At 51.3% G+C, this 16,348-nt stretch overlaps 1 protein-coding gene across 4 annotated transcripts in view; it reads right to left on the bottom strand.

The window, feature by feature from the left end:
* The window catches only part of CERS4 (ceramide synthase 4), a 33,571-nt gene extending 17,880 nt beyond the window's left edge, over nucleotides 1-15,691 (bottom strand). The window contains exons 1-2 of one of the 4 annotated variants that reach the window (XM_018050986.1): nucleotides 15,506-15,691; nucleotides 8,527-8,645 (exon numbers count right to left, since the gene is read on the bottom strand). The gene's annotated coding sequence lies outside the window, so the exon portion shown is untranslated. Of the gene's footprint in view, nucleotides 1-1,793; nucleotides 1,875-8,526; nucleotides 8,646-15,505 lie in introns of those variants that run through there. The other 3 variants (XM_018050985.1, XM_013965206.2, XM_013965209.2) reach the window with 3 other exon arrangements.

The raw sequence follows: 16,348 nt of genomic DNA on the forward strand, positions 1-16,348 counted from the left end.
CCTGCATGTGGAAAACATGGGCAGTGTCTGAAATGCAGAAGGGGCTCAGGTATGGCTGTAATGAGGCATCAGTGGCCCACAAGGCTCAAACTTCTTTTCCACTCCCTCCACCAACAGATGCCCTCCTCTGAAGGGGCAGGCAGGAGCGAGGCTCAGGGTGGTGAGGGACAACTTTCATTTGTTTCTCCTTTGGACTCCAGCTCCTCTGCTTGTTCTCTGTGAACCCTCTGCCTCTCTGGGCCCCATCTGAAAAATGGGTACAGCCAGATCTGCTTTGCTGCACCACTTTACAGGTTGAGGGTGGCTTGTAAGTGCTCCACGCTGGTCTTGCAATGGATTCGGTTCTTCCAATTTACCTGCCATTGACCTCACCACTCGTGTTTCAGTTTCCTTATCTGTAAAATGGGAATAACAATACCGCCCCCCACGTGGGGGAGGGGTTGGGAATGATGCCTGGGGTGGAGTGAGCTGTGAGTAAAAATGTAGTTACTGTTAGCAGCTGGGTGGGGGAAGCAGTCTGGGAAGGAGGGCACTGATCCGTGCAGGTTCTGAGTGGTTCTCCCAGGGACACCCTCCCATCCATGCTCCTCTCCCGCCTGCCTCTGCAGCCTTGCCTTAAAGCTGTAGCCAATGAATGAGCTCAGGATGGCTGCTGAGGGGTCATCTGGAGAATCACCAAGCGGGCAGCTGGTCAGGCCCAACCAGCCTGAGGTTTTATCCTCATCTCCCTTCCCACCCTCTGGTTCCTCCCCTTCTTCCCCAAGCTGGTCTCCCAGCCTGGACTGCTTCTCAAAGGCACTTTGGCCCCACTCCCAGCCCTGCCCCTGCCACCTGGGAGCCAGACTCTGATAATCCTTCTTAGTGCCTAAAAATATCCCCAGATTGGGGGGGGGGGGGCAATGGAAGACAGCGATCAGGGCTTTGTGCTGACATGGGGAGGGGGAGGAAGAGCAGAGCACCCCTGAATTCCTCCCCCCAACACACAAAGGCCCCGGCACCACCCAGCAGAGCAGAGCCGTGCACACACGTTTTATTTTAAATCTAGCTGGAAGTGCAGGGCTTGTCTTGGCCGTGCAGGGAAGAACAGACACACACACACATACTCACTCACTGCCCCCACAGCCTGGCCTGCTTGGGGTCACCTGACTCCTTCGGCTAGAGGCCCAGGCAGGGAGCACGTGATGGGCTAAGAGGGGGTTATTTGTAGATAACCACAGCCACTCCTGCACCTAGCCCTGGCTCCTCCACTTTGGCCTCTCTGAGCAGGGTCCCTGCGGGGTGCTCACGACCAGAGATGTAGCCAGGCCAGGAGACACCACCTTCAAGGACCCTAAGAGGGGTCCCAAGTCCAGGGCTCTGCCTCTCCCCTCCATGCTCTGGCCCTGTTGGTACACCCCCTCCCTCAACGCAATTCACTGCAATGGGTGCTTGGTGGGCTTCCAATTCACCAATCAAATTCCTCCTCCAGGGCCTGCATGTGCTGTGTCCAAAACTCACCAAGCTCACTCCCATCTCAGGACCTCTGCATGTGCTATGACCAACTCACAAAGCTCATTCCTGCCTCAGGACCTTTGCACATGCTGTCCTCCCAGGCAACCCCGGTCTATCTCTATCTCATCATTCACATCTTGGTTCACTGTTACCTCCTTGGAGAATTCTTCTCAGATCACTACCAAAGAAGCCATCATATTATTCCATCTCCTCAACCCATTTTGTTGCTTCAGTCCTGTCATCCCACTTGAACTGTTTTCTTTCTTTCTTTTTTTAATGCTTACGATTATTTATTTCTTTACCTACTCTGGGCCGTGCTGAGTCTCTGCTGCAGTGTGCAGGCTTCAGTAGTTGCAGCACATGGGCTTAGTTGCCCCGGGGCACATGGGATTTTCCTGCACCAGGTATGGAACCCTGGTCTCCTGCATTGGAAACAGAGTCTTAGCCCATGTCCCCTGGAATCCCCAGGCCATTGGCCATCCCTCATCACCTCAGCCTGCTTCTCCAGGTTCCCTGGCTGCACCTTCTCTGAATCACCCCTTGGCAACGCAACCCCCTACCACCGCCCCCTCCCGCTAATAAAGCTACCATCGGTGAGTGAGTGCTTTGAGAGTGGGTCTGCAGGTGCCTGAGGGCTGACTGTGGGACATCCATCCACCCTCCTGGAATCTGTTCCCTCCCTCCTACAGCCCCTGGAATATCCCAGGTGCTAGAGCCCCCAAGCTCCTCCATCTTAGCAGTAGCAGCAGCAATGGAGCCCCCAGGGGCACCACCCAGCGGCGGCAAAGTCTTTACACGGGTGGTGCCTTTTTCCTGAAGTGCCTGCACCCCTTCACTAGGCACCTGCTTCACTGGGCTTATTTGTACTAGTTATTAAGACCTGGGTCAGATTAAATTCCCTACTTAAGAGGCCTTCTCTATTCTTCCCACCCTAAGGAAGCAGAGCTCCCTCCCTAGTCCCACCCACCCCACCAGGAACTTTCTTTAAAGCCTCTGTTCAGCCCTAGCTGGCCCCACGGAGCTTAGAGAGCTGAGCCTTCCCACCAGAGTGTGAGGGTTAGACCAGGAAGAGACCTGTGGGGTCCCCAGCATCACCCAGTGTAGGGGTGTGTTGGGAGTTGGTTAGGGTAGTTTCAAGAAGGACGGAGGGAAGAGAGATCAGGTCTCTGGAAGTTTTAGTGGGCAAGTGAGCAGATCCAGCCCCAGAGGCAAGGGGGGTGGGGCAGCAGGATCTGATTGTTACCTGCACAGGACTCAGAGAGATCAAGCAAACCGATGGGCTCGTAAGGGGAGTGCTTGCTGAGTGTGTGCTCAGTTGTGTCTGAGTCTTTGTGACCCCACAGACTATAGCCCTCCAGGTTCCTCTGTCCACGGGATTTCCCAGGCAAGAACACTGGAGCAGATTGCCATTTCCTTTTCCAGGGGATCTTCCTGACCCAGGGATCGAACCTGCATCTCCTATGTCTCCTGCTCGGGCAATTAGTTAAAAACAAAAACACACAACTCTGGGACTTCCTTGGAGGTCCAGACTCTGTGCTTCCATTGCAGAGAGCATGGGTTTGATCCCTGGTCGGGGAACTAAGACCCCACATGCTATGTGATGCAGCCAAATTTTTTTCTTAAAAAAACCCAAAACATGACTTTATTGAGTGACATGCAAAAACTATGCATGTTTAAAGTGTGTGATTCAATGCATTTGACATATATATATACTGACTGATGGAACTCATCACCTGGATCAAGATATCCATGACTATAGGCTTCCCAGGTGGCTTAGTGGGAAAAAATCTGCCTGTCAATGCAGAAGCTGTGGGCCCGATCCCTGGGTTGGGAAGATCCCCTGGAGGAGGAAATGGCAACCCATTCTAGTACGCTTGCCTGGAAATTTTCATAGCCAGAGGAGCCTGGTGGGCTACAGTCCATGGGATAGCAAAGAGCACACACACATATCCATCACTCCCCAAATTTTCTTGTGTCCCTTGGAGTTCCTCCCTCTCTCCCTTCCAGTGAGAACTGGAAGCAACCTGGATGTCCAATGCTGGGGATAAGAAATTCCATCAGAAATTCAGGATTCCACTATGAAATAGTACATAAGCATTTAAAAGGAGGAGGAAGATATGGTACAGACCAACCTGGAGGGCATGATGCCCAGTGAAATAAGCCAATCTCAGAAAGACAGATATTATCTGATTCCACTTATAGGGGGTCCTTAGTCACAGGAGTCAGATTTGTAGAGACAGGAAGTAGAATGATGGGTGCCAGGTGCTAGTGTAGCTGGATGGGGAGTTAAGTGTTCAACGGGAACAGTTTCTGTTTGGAAAATAAAAAAGTCATGGAGATGGGTTACACGACAATGTGAATATTGTATAAAATGGTCCAGATGATAATTTTTTTGCTATATGTAGTTTACCACGATTAAAATGATTTTTAATTAAGAAAATTATCAAACTGGGATGAAGAGAGGAGGAAGAGCTGTGCTCATGGACTTGGTAGGATCACTGAGTTGAAAAAAATGAAAGCAAAATACAGTAATGGACTGACATGAAATTCACGTAATGGAAAACCACCAGAAGAGTCCTGTCCTTGGTATTTATAAGAGTGGAGTTAGCTGCATCAGACCAGCCCTCTCAGAGATAATAATGATAAACTCTGGACTATAGGCTAAAAAACTGTTATACTTTGAAGCTTTGGTATTACCACATCCTATATGGTATCCGTTAGCCACATGTGCTCATTTAACTTCCAATTAATTAAAATTATAATCTAAAATTCAGTTCCTCAGTTGTGTTATGAGCATTTCTACGCTTAATAGCCACATGTGGCTTGTGGCTACCATATTGGGCGGTGTAGGTATGGAACATTTCCATCATTGCAGAAAATTCTACTGGGCAGTACAGCTCTAGAGAGTGACCCAAAATAGGCAGAAGTTGGAGGGGAGTCTCCACCTGTACTAAGGGAATGGCATGGGGTGAGTTCCCCATTTTTCACTGGAAATAGAAACTGGATTGAAAAAATGATAAGACAGAATCCAAAGGGACCATAACAGTTCAACAATGGGGCAGAATACACAGGAAAGGAAAAGCCAAAAAACAACATATCAGGTCCAAATCCTATCCAAAGCTGCTGTGCAAGCCTCTTGCCAACCCCTGAACCATGTGCAGGGCAGACTCCAACCAGCCTGGGTAAAGCTAAAGAAAAGAAAGGTATCACCCTCCTCCCACCCCAGGGGAAAGAGACTTTGGAACTTGAGTTCAGACAGTTTAATTGCCTGTGAAAATTTAAAAAAGGGATGTGGGGAAGAATCAATGTTCTTCAGAGGAACACAACAGAATCCAGAGTGTCTACAAGTTATCTTCCATAATGTCCAGGACACAATCCAAAATTACTTGACATGTGAAGAAACAGGAATACATGGCCTATGCTCAAGAAAGAAGGAAATTACTGAGGACTGACCTTGAGATGACCCAGATGTTGGGATGAGCAGATAAGGACTTTGAAGCGGCTATTATAAATATATGCAAGGATGTGAAGGAAAAGTACCTCCTAATGAATGAACAACAACAGCAAAAACCTCAGTAGGGAAGCAGAAATTATAAAAAAAAAAAAATGCACCAAATGGAGATTCTAAAACTGAAAAATACAATATTTAAAATAGAAAAATTGACTGTGGACTCACCCATAAAAAGAGTGAAATTTTGCAATTTGCAACAACACGGATGGACTTGGAGGGTATTATGCTCAGTGAAATAAGTCAGACAGAGAAAGACAAATACTGCATGATATCACTCATAGGTGAAATCTAAACAATAAAACGAGCTAGTGAATAGAGCACAAAAGAAACAGACCCACAAACTAGTGGTTACTGGAAGGAAGAGAGAAGGGGGAGGGGCAGATAAAGGGTAGGAAATTAAGAGGTACAAGCTACTATATATAAAATAAGCAAGCTCCAAGGACACACTGCATAGCACAGAGAAGAGAGTAAATATTTTATGATAACAACAAATAGAATACAACCTTTATAAACTGTGAATCACTATACTGTGATTCATCTAATATTGAAACATATAATCCTGTACATCAACTATACCGTAAAAAATAAATACCATACAATATACATTGTACAAGAAGAAAAAGAAAGCATTATTTATCCAGAAAAAAAGCCAAAAAAAGTTTTTTGGTGTTTTTTGTTTTTTCCTCCCACTGTAGGCTTGATAGCAAATTGGAGATGGTAGAAAAGACAGCTGACTAACTTGGGAGACTGATAATAACAAATACTGAACAGAAGAAGAGAAAAGAAAAAACTAAAAATTGAATAAAAATGTGTATCTAGAAATGGACAGTGGTGGCTGCACAATATTGTGAATGTACTTAATGCTACCAATTAAAATAAATAAATTTAAAATTTTAAAAATGGTTAAAATGTAATTTTAACCATTAAATAAATTTAAATTTTAAAAAATGGTTAAATGGTTAAAATGGTAAAATGTTTAGCTTGCATGTATTTTACCACAATTTAAAAAAATATACAGTCTCAGTGACCTTGGGACAACATCAAAAGATCCAACACGTGCAACTGGAGTGCTCTAAAGGATATCGAGCACATTCCGGAGAGGTATTCTATCAGGAAGGTGGGAGTTGGGGGAAAGCTGGTCCACTTATTTTGTGAGTCACCGATTTTTACAAGAAGTGTATTTCAAGGTGACTTAATTTTTTTTTTAATTGCACAATTCACCTAACATAAAATGTGCCATCCTAAATAAAGGCAGTTACTGTTCTCCTGTCACGGATGAACTGTCTTATCTATCCAGGGCCACATAACTGGTAACTGACCAGGCTGCATGTGAGCTCAGCTCCGTACCACCTTCTGTTCTAGATGGACATGGGCTCACGGAACATCAACCCCTGCATTCTTGAAAAACAGGACCTGCTGCCTTTATGCCTACACTTCACCCCATCTACTCTGGGCTTTGCCTGGGTCATCAGTGACTACCCCCTGGCCCACGCCAACCCCAGTGGTCAGTTCTGTCTGTGGATTCCTGACCTCCTAGTGGTGTGTGCTCTTGTTGTTCAGTTGTTAAGCCATGTCCGGCCCTCTGAGGCCCCATGGACTGCAGCACGCCAGGCTTCTCTGTCCTCCACTGTCAAAATTTGCTCAAATTCATGGCCTATATGCTCAAATTCATGGCCATTGAGTCAGTGATGCTATCCACTCATCTTATCCTCTGTCGTCCCTTTCTCCTGCTCCTCTCAATTCTTCCCAGCATCAGGGTCTTTTCCAATGAGTTGGCTCTTTGCCTCAGGTGGCCAAAGTATTGGAGCTTCAGCTTCAGTCCTTCCAATGAATATTCTGGACTGATTTCCTTTAGGATTAACTGGTTTGATCTCCTTGCTGTTCAAGGGCCTCTCAAGAGTCTTCTCCAGCATCACAATTCAAAAACATACATTCTTCCTAGTGTTCTATCTGCCCCCTTTGTCTGTCTCTCCTTCCAAGAACCATGGCATCCTGGCTAATCTAATCCAAGCCGTTTTTCTTCTCCTTTGACCCTAAATGAGCCCAGTCCTGAACCCTCTCACACCAGCTTTTCTCCCTGGGAAATCTCACCCTCACTATCTGTGAGCCTGTGCTTTGGTTTTCCAGATTCCTGCAGTTTCCAGGTTTCTCTCGTAATGCCCAAATGGTTAACCCAACAGCGTCTGGCTACGCTTTGCCCAGATATATCTCACTCAAGTCATCCTCCACCGCAAGTGTGCTTCTTGGCCAACATCCCACCATGTACCCAGTCTTTGGGGACAAGAATCTGAGAGTCATCTCAGACCCTTCCTCATCACCCCCGCCCTCCACCACCCCAGACACTCAGCTACTCTCCAGGTCTTGCAGTTGCATCTGTCTCTCCTGTAACAATCAAGCAAGTTCCTTCTCCGCTCAGTTCCCACTACCAAGACCCCGTCTCTGATCTCAGTTCTCGTGGTTACCCCCACTTGGATCTCTCTGCCTCTGGTATTGCTTTTCTTTTTAAAAATGTTATCAATATTTATTTATTTTTATTTATTTGGTTCCACCAGGTCTTAGTTGCCAAATGAGGGATCTAGTTCCCTGACCAGGGATCGAACCCTGATCCCCCTGCATTGGGAGTTCAGAATCTTAGTCACTGGACCACCAGGGAAATCCCCTGCCACTGGTTTTCCCCAGGCTGCCTCCCTCCATCCACATTTCCTTCCCTGAAAGAGAAAAGCCCACATTGGAGAGGGTGTGGAGAAAATGGAACCCCTGTACACTGTTGGTAGGAATGTACATTGGTGCAGCCACTATGGAGAATAGTATGGAGGTTCCTTAAAACACTAAACATAGAGCTCCCGTATGATCCAGCAATCCCACTTCTGGGCATGTACCCAGAAAACACAAAAACTTTAATTTGAAAAGATACACACACCCCAGGGTTCACAGCAGCACATGGGAGCAACCTAAAAGTCCATCAGTGGAGGAATGGATAATGATGATGCGGTGCATATCAACAATGGAATATTACTCGGCCATAAAGAGAAGGGAATAATGCCATTTGCAGTCACATGGAGGGACCTTAGATAGCATATTAAATGAAGTCAGTCAGAGACAAATACCATGTATCACTTCCACGTGGACTCTAAAACAAGGATACAAATGAACTTATTCACAAAAGAGAAACAGATTCCCAGACATAGAAAACAAATTTACAGTTCCCAAAGGGGAAAAGGGTGAGGGGAGGAATCAATGAGGAGTTTGAGATTAGCAGATTCAAACTACTATATACAGATAAACGACAAGGACCTACCGTATAGCACGGGGAACTGTATTCAATATCATGTAATAAGTTCTAATGGGAAAGGAAAAAAGAGAGCCAGTGTCAGCATCATAAGCAGACAGTGGCCACAAAACAAACACAATGTAAGTAGGAGGACATTTGGTCCTGGCAGGTACTGAACTCTAGGGAGCCTGCCAGCCCAGGTCTGAGCCCTCCTGGTTCAAGCATTCAAGCGGAAGTTGGCAAGTGTTGTCACCTGGGCCTTAAAGACACAGCAGCAGCAACAGGAGCCTTGGGCCTCGATGTTCCCAGAAGGAGGGTGATTCTCCTGTGAATAGTCTTGTCATGTGGGCTGTCCTTGGGACCTCAGATGACCTGCATCAGGCGAAGCGCCCCAGAGATTAAAACATTACAGAAATTAGATGGTGTATGGGTTTCCCTGGTAGTTTGGTAGTTCAGGCAGTAAAGAAATCCACCTGCAATATGGGAGACTCAGGTTCAATCCCTGGGTTGGGAAGACCCCCTGGAGAAGGAAATGGTCACCCACTCCAGTATTCTGGTGTGGAGGATCCCAAGGACAGAGGACCCTGGCAGTGTATTTGAACTGAACCCTTCTCAATTAGTAGATGTTGTTTCTGAAGTATTCAATAACAGGGAACAGAAGCAAGGAGAAGTGAAACGGAATGCTGCTTTTCTGGTAACAGCATTAAAGCGAGTAACCTAAAGGAGGGCTTCCCAGGTACCTCAGTGTTAAAGAATCCACCTGCCAATGCAGGCAACCCAGGTTCGATCCCTGGGTCAGGAAGATCCCCTGCAGGAGGAAATGGACACCCACTCCAGGATTCTTGCCTGGAGAATCGCATGGACAGAGGAGCCTGGAGGGCTACAGTCCACGGGGTCACAAAGAGTTGGACACAACTGAGTGCGCATGCATGAACACAGGCCTGCAGTGCCGCCAGGGTCCCAGGGGGCCAAGGGTTGAGACAGAGGCAAACTGTGAGTTCGGAGAGAAAAACCAGCCTGGGCAGATCCACTCTTGCCGGGTGGCCCCAGGCTAGCAGTGCCTTCAGTGATGGAGTCATCACCCCACTGCCTACCTACCCGCCCTCCCAGGTAAGGGCGGGGAGCCAAGCTGGGCTTGTGTGAGAAGGCTCACCCTCTAGGTGGGTGGAGGTTTCAAAGCCAGGGGAAGAGTCCCCAGGGGAGTCTGTGCCTGGGCCCTTTAAGACCCAGGGGTGTTTCTGTAACGAGAGTACTTCCTCTTCCCCATTCACCCCACAGCAGTCCCAAAGAGGCTCACTCTAAAAGGCCTCCCTGACACTGGAGACTGGGGCTGCTGGGGACGGGAAGTCAACCTTCTCTCCGTGCCTGGGGTTCTGGCCTGGCCCCCTCTACCCCGCCGACCTCCTGCAGCCACAAGACTCCACGGTTCTCAGCCTGGAGTCCATGGCCATGATTCCTGAGATCTGTTCAAATCTCAGAAACATGGCTGCAATGCAGCACGTGTGTGCTGAGTCGCTGGGTCACGTCTGACTCTTTGCGACCCCGTGGACTGTGGCCCACCAGGCTCCTCTGTCCATGGGATTTTCCAGGCAAGAATGCTGGAGTGGGTTGCCATGCCCTTCTAAAGAGTTCGCCTGCCAGTGCAGGAGACACAGGTTCGACCCCTGGTCCCGGAAGAGACCACATGCCGCGGAACAATTAAGCCCGTGCACCACAGCCTGCAGAGCCTGTGCTCTAGAGCTCCTGAGCCACAGCTACTGAAGTCCGAGGGACCTTGAGCCCACCTTCCCCATCAAGAGAAGGCACTTCAATAAGAAGGCTGCGCACTGCAAGAGTAGTCTCCGCTCGCTGCAACTAGAGAAAAGCCCGTGCAGCAACGAAGACTCAGCACAGCCAGAATTGAATAAAATGGTAACAAAAAAGGACTGCTCTGAATGGAAGCTGTGGCTGCAGATGTCCATACAGTGATGGTTTCTCACTAGTTTTTTTTTACCTATTTCTAGGTAATGTTTGAGCAAGGCTGGTATGCAGATGCCTTGTGTGCTTTTTGGACTTCCCCAGGTCTGAAGGCATGACCTTTTCATTGATAAAATTTCAGTTGATTAATTTCACTCAGCCTTGACTGAATAGCATCACTGGTTGAAACTGCTTGAAACAGGCAAGCATCTGCAGCCTATTTGGTTTGCAGACATCATTGCAAGCATCTTCCTGATTTTATCAACTCAAGCACAAAAACTATAGTCCATAGCTGGACCCCTGGAAAAGATTCTGAAAATCCTTAACCTCAGAGTCAACCTCACCAAACCCGGGACCCACAACTCAGGCTTGCTCTGCGGGCTCTTTGTGTGTGTGCGTGCTAAGTCGCTTCAGTCGTGTCTGACTCTATGTGACCCTCTGGACTGTAGCCTACCAAGCTCTCCTGTCCACAGGATTCTCCAGGCAAGAATACTGGAGTGAGTTGCCTGTGCTCCTTCAGGGGATCTTCCTGACCCAGGGATCAAGCCGGAGTTACTTATGTCTCCTGTGTTGGCAGTTGGGTTCTTTCCCACTAGCACCACCTGGGAAGCCAGGCTCTTAGACCAAATAAATGCATCTTAAAAAAAAAAAAAAAATATATATATATATATATATATATATATATATACACACACACAAACATACACATATTACCTTTAAGAGAGACTTGGGCTACCAGAAGTAAAGTAGCCCCCTCCCCTCATTCTTCACACATTTCTGAAAAATTCTAGGAATACACAGGAAAGTCCTAAGGGTCTAACTTGCCCCCAACTCCTTCCACTCTCTGGTTAGGCTCCCAGAAAGCTATGGTGGGGATCCACTGCCCGGGGTTTCTGTCATCTCCATTTTGCAGCTGGGGAAACTGAGGCACAGGGGAGGGGACAGGTAGGAAGTGGAGAGCTGGGATTCACTGAAACCTAAGCCTGTCTTCAGGGACTTCCCTGGTGGGCCAGTGGTTAAAAATTTGTCTTGCAATGCAACAGCAGACTGTCCAGGCTGGCTTTTTTTCTCCAAAGCTCGCGGTTTGCCTCTGTCTCAACCCTGACCAGGTTCACAGGGGGTTTGGGGCGGGACGCCAAACCCTTTCTTCTACACCTGGAAAGGGAGTGACTGTGGGCTGGTGGAGGGGCCACCCTCAAAATGCACCTGCGTGGGTTTTTGCTGCTCGTCCTCAAGGCTCAGCAGGCCCCTGCCTGCCATCTCCTGTCACCTCTCTGTGAACATGCTGCCCCAACACCCAGCTCTGGGCTCTGCGTCCTCCTCCTCTTCCTCCCAGGCCCCCTTCTCTGCCTACATTAGCGCCCTCCCACTTGTTCCTTCCTTCCACTCCCTCCAGCCCTTCCAGGAAGCCTCCCAGGTCATCAGAGGCCCCAGCATGTGCAGAAGGAAGGGGAGAAGCTTTGTTGTTCAGTCGCTCAGTTGTATCCGACTCTGCGACCCCATGGACTGCAGCACGCTAGGCTTCCCTGTGCCTCCCAGAGTTTGCTCAAGGACCTTCAGTCTTTTCATCCGACACTCTCCCCTAGCTCATGGTGTTCCAGCCACACGGGTCACTTTGCTAAATCTCTAACATGCCGGGCTGGGTCCTGCCTCAGGATCTTTGCACATGCTGGTCCCTCTGCCTGAAATGCCCTTCCTCCAGATGTCCACCTGGCTGGCTCCTTCTCATCCTTCAGGTTTCTCTTGCTCCCTTCCCAGAACATCAGCTCCACCCATGAGCTGGTGGTGGTAGAGGGTGGCAAAGAAGCTTCATTTTGTTCCCTGTTAGCCCCCACTGCCTCCCAGCACACATGCTTCATCAGCACGTACTGAATGCATCAATGACAGACGGGGTGGGTGGGAACTGGGGACCAGCACAAGGTAGAAGGGGATCCCCAGGGGATGGCTGGCAGGGGCTTGACCCCCTCCCCAGACACACTCAGGGGCCCTGAAGCCACATATGACTTGGGAAGCCTGGGAGGATGTGGGGAGAGCTGTGCTCCTGCTGTGTCAGGGTGGAGACCTGGTGTGATGGAATCACACTGACAAAGGCATGCATGCGTCGCTTCAGTCGCATCCGGCTCTTTTCGACACTATGGGCCATAGCCTGCCAGGCTTCTCTGTCCGTGGGGACTGCCCAAGCAAGGATACTGGAGTGGGTTGCCATTCCCTTCTCTAGGGTATCTTCCCGACCCAGGGATCAAACCCGCATCTCCTGCGTCTCCTGCTTTGCAGGCGGATTCTTTACCCCTGAGCCACTGGGGAAGCCCAGCTTCAAGCCTATCCAGGATCTACTCACTTCTCACTCAGCCACACCTGCCTCCTGGTCCAGCCTCATCATGGTCTGGACCAGCGCAGTCTCTCCCATGCTGATTTCCTGGCTCCTTGCCCCCAGCTTCTCCCATTTACCCAAGGTGACTCCCCTCCACATCTCTGTTCACTGGTCTCTCTGCCCATGAACTCTACTTTTTTAATGAAAAAATTTTATTTATTTCCTTATTTTTGGCTGCGCTGGGCCTCTGTTGCTGTGCACAGGCTTTCTCTAGTTGTGGCACGTGGGCTCCTCATCGCAGTGGCTCGTCTTGTTGCGGACTTTATGGCACGCAGGCTTCAGTAGCCACACATCTAGAGTACAGGCTCCACTGCTGTGATGCATGGGCCTAGCTGCCCCACAGCACATGGACTCCTCCCTGAAGAGAGATCGAGCCCACCTCCCCTGCACTGGCAGGCAGACTCTTAACAACTGGACCTGCAAGGAAGTCCTGCCCATGAACTCTTAACAATCTTTAGTGACCGGGCCAATGGTCACCTCCAACAAGAAGCCTGATCCTGACCCCTCCAGAGGCTGAGTCAGGTCACTTCCCTGGGCTCCTCCCTCTTCCCCCCTCCACCCCCTCAAGGCATCCACTCTGCTTTACCAGGTGGATATTATTACCAGATGGGCATTGCGCTCACCTCTGAGGTGATGACTGCTATTATTCTCAATTTTACAGTGAAGAAATTGAACCACAGGCGAAGTCATCAGCCTGAGAGCACTGCATTCAAACTGGCAGGATGAGCTCGGAGGCAGCTTGCAGCAGCCAGAGAGGGGACAGCCTGCAGTGCCCAGATAAGACAGGAGCGTGCCCCCCAGAGCCTGCCTTCCTGTGGGAGTCCCAGGGGCAGTGGGAGGACTGGCCTGCTCCCTACGGCCAACTACAATCATGACAGCAGTTCCTGTGCCCAGTGAGCACTTCGCGCTGGGGCGCTGGGCCAACCAAACACTTTACATGCCTGACTCACTTGATCTGCCAACGCCTGTGGGTTCTGGAGGTGGACACACTTATGAGTTCTTCCCATTTCTCAGAGCAAGAAATGGAGACTCACTGGGCCCTGAACTCCTACCAGGGCTGCAGCCCCTCCCCCTCACCCGAGGCATAAGGCTGCCCTGGGATTAGCCAAACCCCTTTTTATTTCTTAGCTGAAGCTGCCTTTGATTGGAACATCATTCCCAGATACAGGTACTATGGACCCGTTTTATAGATGGGCAAACTGAAGCCCAGAAAACTTTCTCTAGGGCCCCAAGGCCAATGCAATGACCAAGGCTCTCTCCCAGCTGGAAATAGGTGAGCGGGGAGGCCAGGCAAGGAAGGTTCCGATTGCCTCCTCCCTGCAGCCTGGCTGGGGCCTTGGGGACCCAGGTATGCTGAGTGAGGTTCCAGGAACTCTCATCCCTGCCAAGTTTACTCATAGCAGCTGCTCCTGGAAGGGGCTTCCCATGTGGCTCAGTGGTAAAGAATCCACCTGCCAATGCAGGACACATGGGTTCGATTCCTGGGTCGGGAAGATTCCATGGAGAAGGGAATGGCAACCCACTCCAGTATTCTTGCCTGGAAAATTCCATGAACAGAGGAGCCTGGCGAGCTATGGTCCATGGGGTGGCAGAGTCAGACACAACTGAACACACACAAGCTCCTAGAAGGGGGCTGAGTTGAGGCTGGGGATTCTGGGGGCTTCAAAGACACCTCTACACTCCAGAATTTCTATTTCAAGTGGTCCCGTACAACAGATCCAGGCTGCCCCCTTGCACTCAGTCACCTTGGACCTGGCCTGGGTTCCCAGTGGTGTCTTCAGGACGTTCCCCCTCAGGTGGCATCTCAGGTTTTGCAAATCAGTCTGAGTCACAACAGCCTCATGCCCCCTGACCTGTTTCTCCCTCGGTTTCCCCATCCTTCCACTCTCCCAGCTGCCCACACCAGAAATCTCTTCCATGCACCTTTCTTCTGCCCCACTTCTGAGCAGGCAGGGAATGCAGGTGAAGTCTCTCTGCCAAAGAAGAACCCCAAACCGCCCACTTTCCATCTCCCCCTTCCTGTCGGGTCCAAACCAACAATCTCCTCTTCCCACCTCTTTTTTGGGGGGCAGAGTAGCTGCTGGATTTTTTTAAGACACAGCTGGACCCGGTCACTCACTTTGTTCTAAGCCTCCGTGGTCCCCACAGACCTGAGAACGGAATCCAAACACTGCTAGTTATCTTCGTGGCCCGAGGCCAAGGTCTTCGCACCTCGGATACCCGGCTCACTGAACTTGAGCCACGCTCGCCTCTTCTCCGCTCGGCAGACAATTTGGGCCCTCTCTCTGCCAATTTGGGCCCTGCCTCATAATCTTTTGCTGTTTTCTGGGCCTAAAAATCCCTCGCTGGCTGGTCCTCTCAGGCCCGGCTGACACCTTTTCGGAGAATTCCTCCGTGACCCTCGCCCATCTCCTAGAGGTGTGGTCTTCTCCGCACTGTGCATGAGCTGGCATGATCCGTGTCTGTTTACGCGGGTCCTAACAGTCTACGCGGCCGGGCTGCGGGCTCTGAGGCTAGGGCCCCGGCTGCATCCCCATATTCTCTGGTGACCGCCCGACAGACCCCCGCATCGCGCTCCTCTCGTTCACACAGTCCGGACTCCCCAAGGCCCCCGCCCCCGCCCCCGTCACGCTAGGCTCGTCCCCACTCCCGCCCGCCGGTTACGCAGCCGCCGCGTCCTCCTGCGCTCGCTGCGCCCCGGCCCTCGGGGGAGCGGGGCTCTCTCAGGGAGGCGGCCGGGGCCTGGGAGCAGACGGTAAGCCCCGGGAGGCCGTCCGGATGAGGTGATGGGGGACAGCGGCTGTGTCTGGGGACCGCCGCGGACGCCATGGCCGTGGAGGCGGGGCGGAGCTCGCTGCGAGGGTGGCTTTCCGGGCCGCGTTCGGAGCGCTGGGGTCTCACTTACCTGGGGGGCGCAGGCGGTCGGGAGCACCAGGGGCCGGCGATGGTGTGGGTGGCGGACACCTAGCCTGGCGCAATTGCGGAGGAGGAGACGCGCGCAGCCGGCACCAGGCACCCGGACTCTGCTCCAGGCACCGCCTCTGCGGGGGGCCGGGAAGCAGGCTTTGGGGGCAGCGCGGGGCGGGATCGGGGCGGGGCCGGGGCGGGGCCGGGCTGAGTCCTTCGAGGCTCGGGGTCCTAGCAGCGCTCGGGCCCGTCTGTGCAACAAGGCCGCTTCCTAGACCCCCGCCCCTCATAAGGGACCCCGCCTCCAACCCCGCCCCGCGCCCCTTGGCCCCGCCCCTCCCCGCCCCGCGGCGCTGTTTAGCCTGAACCCCGCCACAGGTTTCTTCGCTGTGCGGTAGCTCTTTCCTTTGAACCTACCCCCATCTGCTGCGCGCTCAGTCCGGCCCCCATTTCTCTTCCGTTCTCTGCAAGTCCTCTCCAGCGCCCTCCCGGGTCCTCTTTGCTGGCCCGGCTCTGATCCATCCGTGTATCTGCCGACACACCATGCGCGCCTGGACCCGCCTGAGTGCACCGCTGGGTGTTGTGGAGAAGGCCCCCCGACTCACCACCTCAGGGCTCGGAGGCCACCCCCAGTACCCCCAAGGTCTGGTGACCTGTCCCAGCTCTCAGGCCGAGCTAGTCCAATTTTTGGTTCATGGGACCGACTGCGGAGTTGGGAAGCCAAGGAACCCACCCCCCTGGCGTATATAGGGCAGGTGGGTGAATCTGTGGTTCAGTGGGGTGCAGAGATAGGCGGCAGAGCTGGGAAGATAAAGGCTGGGAGGTAGGACGGTGTTGGTGG

Source organism: Capra hircus, chromosome 7 (genome assembly GCF_001704415.2).
Source record: "Capra hircus breed San Clemente chromosome 7, ASM170441v1, whole genome shotgun sequence".
Taxonomy (NCBI): Eukaryota; Metazoa; Chordata; class Mammalia; order Artiodactyla; family Bovidae; genus Capra; species Capra hircus.